Source organism: Humulus lupulus, chromosome 3, assembly GCF_963169125.1.
Source record: "Humulus lupulus chromosome 3, drHumLupu1.1, whole genome shotgun sequence".
In the NCBI taxonomy this organism is placed as follows: domain Eukaryota; kingdom Viridiplantae; phylum Streptophyta; class Magnoliopsida; order Rosales; family Cannabaceae; genus Humulus; species Humulus lupulus.
This window is the reverse complement of record NC_084795.1, coordinates 98489595-98498659: the sequence shown is the minus strand read 5'-3', so window position 1 is coordinate 98498659 and position 9065 is coordinate 98489595.

Genomic DNA, 9065 nt, shown 5'->3' with positions numbered 1-9065 from the left:
CTTAACGTTGATCCCGATTCTTGCCATTCCCAGCCTTCGCCATTCTTGGCCTTTGCTGTTCTCGGCCTTCGCTGTTCCCGACCTTTGCTATTCTCGGCCTTCGCCGTTCCCGACCCTTGTCGTTCAGTCATAATGATGCACGACATAGCATAGCATTTACAAGTATTCACACATATATTAAACACAAATAATAGGGCCATGCCTTGAAACACAAATAATGGGGCCATGCTCTGCACTACGGGCACAAACAATTTTCTTACCAGTGTCCCGGGTTAACAAATTAACGCAATCCTGAGCATAATCCCCTAAACCCGAGCTTTGACGTAAAACCTAGTCACAATGCCATAATAAATAGATATCCATTAATCCCTTTTCAATTAACAACTTTGGATTAAAATACTAGCCTTCAAGACTGTGAATTCTACTAAACTGGGTAGTAGAATCCTTCTCGAGCCTTAACATTTGGGTTCCTGAGCTTAAAACCCTCAAATGGACAACATTTACTTTTTGAGTCGCGACCCAGCCCTTAAGGGCCGAAGCACACTCAAGTCAGAGAGCCTTGGGCTCTTATCAAAGGGACACGGGCCGCGACGCGCTCAGCTTGCGCCGCGGTGCTTGGGCAAAACTCTGAGGCCCCCAAGCCTTTGTGTTCAAGCAGGTCGCAATGCCTGATGAACAGGGCTGCGGCGTGAGCCCCAAAACCTAGAAATCCCATGCATTTTCACTGCATTTTCCTCAGCCTAACTTACCAATGCTCAGCCAAATCAACCCTTACATTAAAAATTCAACCTACAGTTCATACCATTGCAACACAGCCAACATAACCACCCCAATACTTAGCCTATAACCCATAGAAACCCAAAATCAGGCCAAGGTTAAACTTTTAAAACAACCTTTAACTACAGCCAAGAACTTATCACAATTCAGTATAGATTCTTACCTCTATGATGTTTTCAACCTTAAGCTTTCTTCTCAACACCTTTAGCTTGTTTTCCCTAAGTTCCCAACTTCAATTCTTAGCCAAAACCTCAAGAATTCTCCAAGGCTTCAAGCACACCAACGAGAGGGAGAGACAACTGAGAGAGAGAAGGAGATAAGGCTGGGGGTTTCAGTTTCATCTTTCATTAGTTCTAGTATCTTGTCCAGCTTAAGCCTATCCTCACCTACATAATGTCCAAAATCTCCTTAAGTCTATCCTTAATCCTTTAATGCCACCAAGGGCAATCCCATCATTTGCCACATCTCGCTAATTCCTCGAGTGTTCATATTAATCCCCATTTAATCCTGACATATAAATCCCCATTTAATCCTGACATACTTAAACTATAATTAAATCGCTACCTGTTACCCAGTAAACTCGAACACACACTATGTTCCCAACATACCCCCTAGGCTCACCCCGAGTCAGGTATTCGACCCAATTGTGACTATTTCGCCATTCCCCTCCCTAGGACCGTCTCAGATCACACATCATAAATATATTGCCACAATCTTGTGGTATCAAGCATAACATACATATAATTCACATTTATGCCCTCAATGTGCCAAAATTACAATTATGCCCTTATTAACGAGAATGGGCCCACATGCATACTTAATTCACCTAAACATGCATTTCTAAACACATAATTATTCAATCCACATAATAGCATAATTAAATCAGTTATTGCCCTCCTGACATGCTAATCAAGGAACTAAGCCTTATTAGCAAATTTGGGACGTTACAATGAATGAAGAAGGGTAAGTTTGTGAAAGCATGGAACTAAAGAACGAGGATTAGGATAAGACTTACTTTCAGAGTCATCCCTAGTGCAGAGTAGAGGACGGTGACCGAGGGTCTCACCCCTATAGACTGCAACTCTTTGGCATTGATCAAACTCACATGCTTCATTAGATGGTTCACGATCTCCTAATATGAACCACACAGAGTTTCTGGATATTTCCCCACCTCGAGGGGACGGACTGGGATTGTGATAGTTGGGGCTTTGGCTTGGACGTCCTGTGCACAGAAGCAAAGTTACTAGCAGTTGGTGGAGGAGCTGCTAGGGTCGTGACTACAGTGGCCTGGGGCTGTTGTTGCTTCTGGGCGAAGCTAGCACCCTTGTCTTTCGCCGAAGATCCGGTACCAGCTTCAGCTCCAGGAATGGTTATCTTCAAAATCCTCTGCTTCTTTATGCTTGGTCCGATTTTGAAGGCCTCCTTTAGATTCATGTATTCATCTGCAAAAGAGCAAGCAAAAGATTCAGGTTCAAGCAGTGTTAGTCAAGATAATACAAAGTAAAAAGTTACAAAACAAGAACCCTACCCTCCGTACTAGAGGAGGAAACTACTACGACCAGTTCCAGATTATGGACCAGACTTGATATAACCTCTAACTCTTGGATTATATCGAGTGAGGGGAAGATTCTAGCATTTCTACTTCATGGGACCTACTGGGTTTATGCTCTTCATCTAGACTAGGCTCATGCTCATGCTGCCTAATACCCAGTGTAAAGGCACCATGACAGAAGGAATGCCATGACAGGAGGTTTGTACCATACTATTTGAAAATTTTGGACCTAAAATGTAAAATATTATCTACTACTATGATATATTTGGGATAGGAAAAATCATGATGTATGACTAGTTGGCCGACGCACTGATGTAAGGTAACATTTAGGTCCAGGTCTACAGGATGTTGGCTCACAAGCTGACTCAGATTGAATCAGACTAGCCTAAAATTGGAAGCAACCTAGTTTATTTCTCTATCTTGATTACCTTGGCCGAAGGTGCCGACTGTTGCCCCTGATTCGAGGCGACCATGGCCAAAATCCTATTTTTATTCAGAGGTTTTTCTCTTACGCACCAACAATGTGACCTCCTCTTCTTCCTCAACCTCCTATACGATTGGAGAAAGCTCATGGGAGGACCTCGAGGCTTGATGGCCAGTGTCTGATCCTTTTGGATCAACTTATAGGCCACCATGGTGGCATCATTCACCATCGCCCTGAACTCCTTCTCCTTAGCAGGAGCGATGGCCAGAGTTCAGTATTGACCTCCATGGGTCTTAGACTATTCCATTCTCTTGTAAATGGCTGCACAAGATAACAACTTGATCAGAATAAGTTTTAACTTGGTTAAGATAAGGAATTCAAGAAAAGAGCCAAAAGGTTAAGAAATTTACAAAGACGGTTAAAGTATCAGTGGGTGCTATTTTTGATCCCCGTTGTGTCTTTCTACTAAAATTTCTCAAAAGGATCCACTCCTGCTGAATATAAAAAATATATCCACAAAATCATGTTGTGTCAAGCATATTACACATAAAATACAAATATACCTTCAACGAGTGAAAATTATGAAAATGCCCATTTTTAACAAAAGCGGATCTTTAAACACATTTAATATAGAAAATCATGCATAATCAATTATATATTAATATAGTTCACATATTTGTTCCACGTGCCCTCCTAGCTCACTAATCCAAGCCCCTAATCTCATTACGAGTTTTGGGACATTACAACTTCTCCATCATTATGTCCTCGAGGCGCCGACATGCCAATGCCGACTGGAAGTCAAGAACATGGAATGGGTTAGCTAGTGCTATATTAGAAAAAATGATGCAAACAACTGATAAAAGCACAACTTACCCGGACAGTGGCATATCGGCAGGAGGCGACAAGGGATACCTCATTGCTATCACCTAATTGGGCATAGCTGGAAGCAGTCAACTCACACATGGTGGAGCTCACCCCTTGGAGAAGTTCCAGCACAAGTTGGGCAACCACCTCTCCCAAATTTGTGGAAAACAAGGTATCCAGCTCGACATGGCCTATCGGGGGCACGATTGGCCTTGCCCTTGGAGGCTTCAGTTGGAGCAGATCCTCCATAGTGTCATGAAGGGCCTTACTCCCCTCCTTGAGGTATGCCTCGAACTGTTGGAGCATGGCCTGAAAATGTTCCAACATCTCGCCCTCGAATTTCTCTGGGTATACCAAGAGTTGGGGGTGAGTCATCAACTCCTGGCTCTCTGCTCCTAGTGTCTCCTCATCCATAGGAGACAAAGAGGAGGAAATCTCATAGACGACAGTGACCTCAGCCCGATGAACTTCTCTCTGGGGGAGGAGGTCCGTTGTCGCTTTGCTGATGGAGGAGGTACCACGTCCTCCAGAGGTCTCTGTGATCCTCCCATAGTGGACGAACTTGGACCCACTTCAAGACCAAGGGCTGATCGGGAAATGTCAGCCAATTTCATTTGTTCTGCAAATGAAAAAAAAACAGTTAGAAATTGAATAACACAAAATAATGAACAAGATGTAAAGACACAAGTCGAGATCCCGAAGGCTTCTCAGAAGCCCCACCACTAAGCTCCTCCAGGTGAAGAACTGAATGCACAAACTCCTAATTAACCTCCCCATATCCTGGGTAGTGTTAGTCTCATATTGGCAAAACCAGTTCGCATAGAAATATGTTACATTGTCCAAGGGCACGAATCTCCGTGGAGGAAATTGCCTCCGTGAGTGGTGGAGTTATACGTCTATAAATTCTTTGTAATCTTGGAACTCCTCCATGGTCTAGTGCCACTAATAAGTTATCCAACACCACAAAAATGATGGAGAAGCCCACACGTGCTCAAGACTTACGCCATCTCCTACTTGTCTAGAGTTATATACAATTATCAGAGATTTTCAATGGACAAGGTATGAACTCTCTATCCCCGCCTGGATCTCCTCCTCAAGCTCTTGGTCTTCTTAGGCCTATCGGGATGCTTAAATGACTTCAGTGTTCTCGCATTGCTCCTTCAACAACCTCTAGTTGAACATCGCGAGGGCCCGACCATTGATGTAGTTAATGTATTGGGTAGCAAGTTGTCTGGACTTGTGGGAATTCCTGTAACTGGCCACGTCGACATTTCTCATATGCTGCCCAAGCTGGAGAAGGCTTACTTCCCTCAAGTATTACTCTTTTGCCAAGAAACTCAGTTCCATCTCAACATTTGAAGAGCTTTCATCTCCAGCAGGTGATCTTCATACAACCCCCGTAGGGAGACCAACGAAAAGGGCCTATATGGACAAGAACTACCGAGTATGGGAAAAAATAAGGAAGTGAAAGAAGTACAAAGCTTTTCTGCGATAATACTCACATACTATGGAGAACTCAAGTATCAGATTAGGGTTGGTACATGTCGGGAACCCATTGGTGAAGAAGTATTGGTCCTTGAAGTCCTGAGAATGGTTCTCATTTTGATGTGGGGCCTTGTAGATTAGCGTGGGATGGGAATACTTCATCAATGCGTAGTACCCATCGAGGTCCTTCTGCTTCTTCCTCGGCGTGTTGGGGAAACTGTAACGTCCCAAATTGCTAATAAGGCTTAGAACCTTAATTAGTGTGCCAGGAGGGCAGAATAGGATATATGTATGAAATTGATTGATTAAATATGTGACTATGTGGCATACATGATTTATATGGTAATATGAATATATATGCATGTTTATGTGTATTAAATATACATGTGGGCCTGTTCTTGTTAATGAGAGCATATTTGTAATTTTGACCCGTTGAGGGTATAAATGTGATTATATGTGTGTTAAATGATTGAGACCACATTATTATGTGGATATATTTACAGTATTTGGCTTGAGGCGATCCTGGTGAGCAGATTAGGAGAATAGTCCCAACGGGGTCTAATACCCAGCTCGGGGTGAGCCTAGGGTTATTTTGGGGACTTAGTGCGTATTTGGGATTTATTGGTTAACGTGCAATTATTTGGTGATTAATTGGGCACGTCGGGATTAGTTGGGAATTCATAGGACCACTTTAGGATTAGTGGGAAATGTAGTAAATGATGGGTTTTCCCTTACAGTAATAAAGGGCTAAGATAATGCTAGGGGCATTTCGATCCTTTGTGTTAAGGGATATACTTAGGAAAACCTCAGGTAATAACCAAAAACATCTCTCAGCTCTCTCTCCCATGTTTGCTCTCTTTCTCTCCCTCTCTTGGTGATAGTTTTGGAAAATTGAAAAGGAAGGGCACCAATAATTCTTTGAAGTTTGAGACTGAGAATTGAGGAATCAAGCTAGGAATAAGATTCGAGTTAGCTCAGGGTTCAAAATCCTTGCTCAAGTAAGCTTTATAAACTCGAAATTCTCTCTAAATTCCGTGATCAAGTAAGGTTTTTGGAGTTGTTAGCTTAATTATGAATTTTGAGATTTGAGGTAGTTTTGAGCTAGTTTATAGGTTATAAATGTTGTATGTGTTGCAGTGAACTTGTTGAGGGTTTTATTTTGGGAAAGTGGAGATTTTTGGGGGGAAATTCTGAGGATTTTTGGATTGAAAACGTTGGGAATTTTTGGGTTTTGGGCTCGAGCCGCGGCCCTGTTCTTCAGGCGCAACGACCCATGTGCGTGAGAAGGCCCTGTGGGTACTTGAAGTTGCACAGGCGGCGCGACATAGGTTGAGGTGCGTCGTGGCCTGTACCCCAAGGAGAGAGCCTTGAGGCTCTTTGACTTGTAGCGCGTCGCGACCCTTAAGGCCTGGGCCACAACTCTAATTGATAGAAATAGCCAAATCAGGTTTTTGGGCTCGTGAATTCAAACCTAAGTGCTTGGGAATCATTCTACTACCCGATTTAGTAAAATTTGAGGTCCCAGAAGCTAGTATGTTATTCTGAAGTTTTTAATTGGTTTAGGTTTTAATGGTTATCCATTATCGCTTTGTGACTAGGGTTACTGTTAAGGCTCGTGATTGAGGATTATTCTTGGGACCGCCTTACATCTTCAGCTTGGGGCTCAAGGTAAGAAAATTTCACCTGAGTTGTGATTGGGGCTAAGACCCCTGTTAACGAATATGTTAATGATTGTGAATATATTTGTAATTAAGTATATTTGGATAGGCATTGTGCTGCCATCGATTGTGTGTTCCACAATCTAATTATTTGTTATATTTGATTTGAAGGTTCGGCCTAAGGGAGCCAGGGTTGATGTTAAGCGTGTGAAACATAGCTCGAACTAAGTGTGTTGGGGTCAGCTAAATAACCAGAGGGCTCGGCCTAAGGGCGTATGGCTTGAACGTTCATCAATAAACAGAAGTGAATTTTTGCACTTAACTAACTGTGCTGAATGCTGTGATTGAATTATATGTTGAACGGAGCAGATTATTATTATTGCCTAGCTTATTGATTGTGACCTGTTGTTATTGAAGTAAAAAATTTATGTGCACAATTTATATATTGTTGTTTTTTTTGTATTTGTGAATTAAGTTTTCTTGCTGAGTCTTGGCTCACAGGTGCTATGTGGTGCAGGTAGGGGAAAGGGGAAGCTGGACCAGCCGTGAGTTGGAGAGCTTTAGGGGCGGTGTGTACATCAGTAGTTGCTTGATTGCCACAGCCGAGGCATTGACAGGGACTAGAGCCAAATTTTATTTTTCCACATAGGTTGGCTTCAGTTGTAATTATTTTGAGGGTTGTAATTGCCTTGTAAACACCTTTTTGGGATCTCGTGTACAAACTCTTACTTTTTAATGGAGAATAACTACTTTATGATCAAAATCTTTTAACCCTAATCCATTAATTACCTTATTAACACCTTTATGTCCAAATGATTTGATTAGCAAGTCCTGCACTATTTAAATACACAGTGAATGGTCTTGGCTATCCAGGGCATTACTGAAACTATAAAAATATAATATTTATGCTGGGGATGGTGCTGGCTAGTTTCTTCTCCAGTACCCATTGGGAGAAAGTTGGAAGGGGGTGATGCCCACGTATTTCAGGAAGTCCATGAAGTACTAATGAGTGGTAGGGCCGCTCCACCAATCAAGTTTTCCTGGATCCATGCTCCAAGTCCATCCTGCAATGCACTCTTTCCAACTCCTGTCAAAGGCGCACCAGAAAATCCTCCCCAATCCCATAGTGCCTCATGATGCGCTCTAGGGCTTGGGGATGTTTGAGTTTGATTGGGGTATTTCTCTACCTCAAACCCCGCGGCCTCGTAACATTGTGTAGGGTGGGTAATGGGAGCACAATTTAGAGAAAAATTCACCTCTTCCTCCGTCAGTCCCCCTTATACTGCGTGCGCTGGCCTCTCCACTATCGGACCCACTTCTTGAGTCACCAGCACTTGTGCTAATGCTTGGGCCTCAACCCGTGGAACTCCTTGTGGCCTACCTCCTTCTCGAGCCATGGTGAGAATTTCCATTGATGGAGCTCCTTAAACATCTGAGACAAAAACCAAGCAGTTAACATTTTGACCGAAAGAAAAAAGGCCAAAATACAAGAACCCCTAAGACAACTATTCTAGGAGTGAAGATGGAAGAAATTCTAAAGGTAATGAGTGTTCTTGGGACCCTAAATCGGTTCCCAGAGTACACCATTGTATTCAAGAATCGTTAGAACCTGGAAATTTTTGAGGTTTTGGTGATTACCTAGAAGTTCCTAAAAGTGCAAAAAATGGCAAAAAGCCCCAAACAAACTCTTATGTCCAATTCAGGTACTAGCCAAGACCCACAAACACGCTAAACAAGGTCGAAAACATATCTAAACCCTAAAATTACAAAGAAACAATACACAAAACCAGAAATGGAAATGAACTTCATTTACTCGATATGTAACTCTGGTACGTGCTATATCTGGTTCGAACTCGGAGGTACTTGGTAACGTTAACCCAGAAGAACTTGGCTTCCCTCCAACCTTCCAGGATCCTAAGTAAGAAATTTCGAGGTTTGAAGGGTTGGTTCTTGGCAAGGGGAATCATTATTTCCAAAGGGAAGATTAGGCTCTGGTGTAAATTTCAAATGAACGTAAATGGGCACAAAGAGCCAAATTTTGAATTTATACTTGAGGCTTGGATGGGAAGCAACCAAATCTCGACTATTGATCACCTAGGTAATAAACCCTCGAAGGTGATCCAACGGTCACAATTATGGAGACATAGATCATGATCAAAATGTGGAAAATGGATGCCTTAGGTACATCAGGAATTGACACTTCAGGTATGGAATAGACGTTTTGGGTGTGGACAAGAACCCTCATTAATAACACTGATTGACAGGTACTGCTATAGGGAGCCGATGCATGGCGTCACCTTTTGGT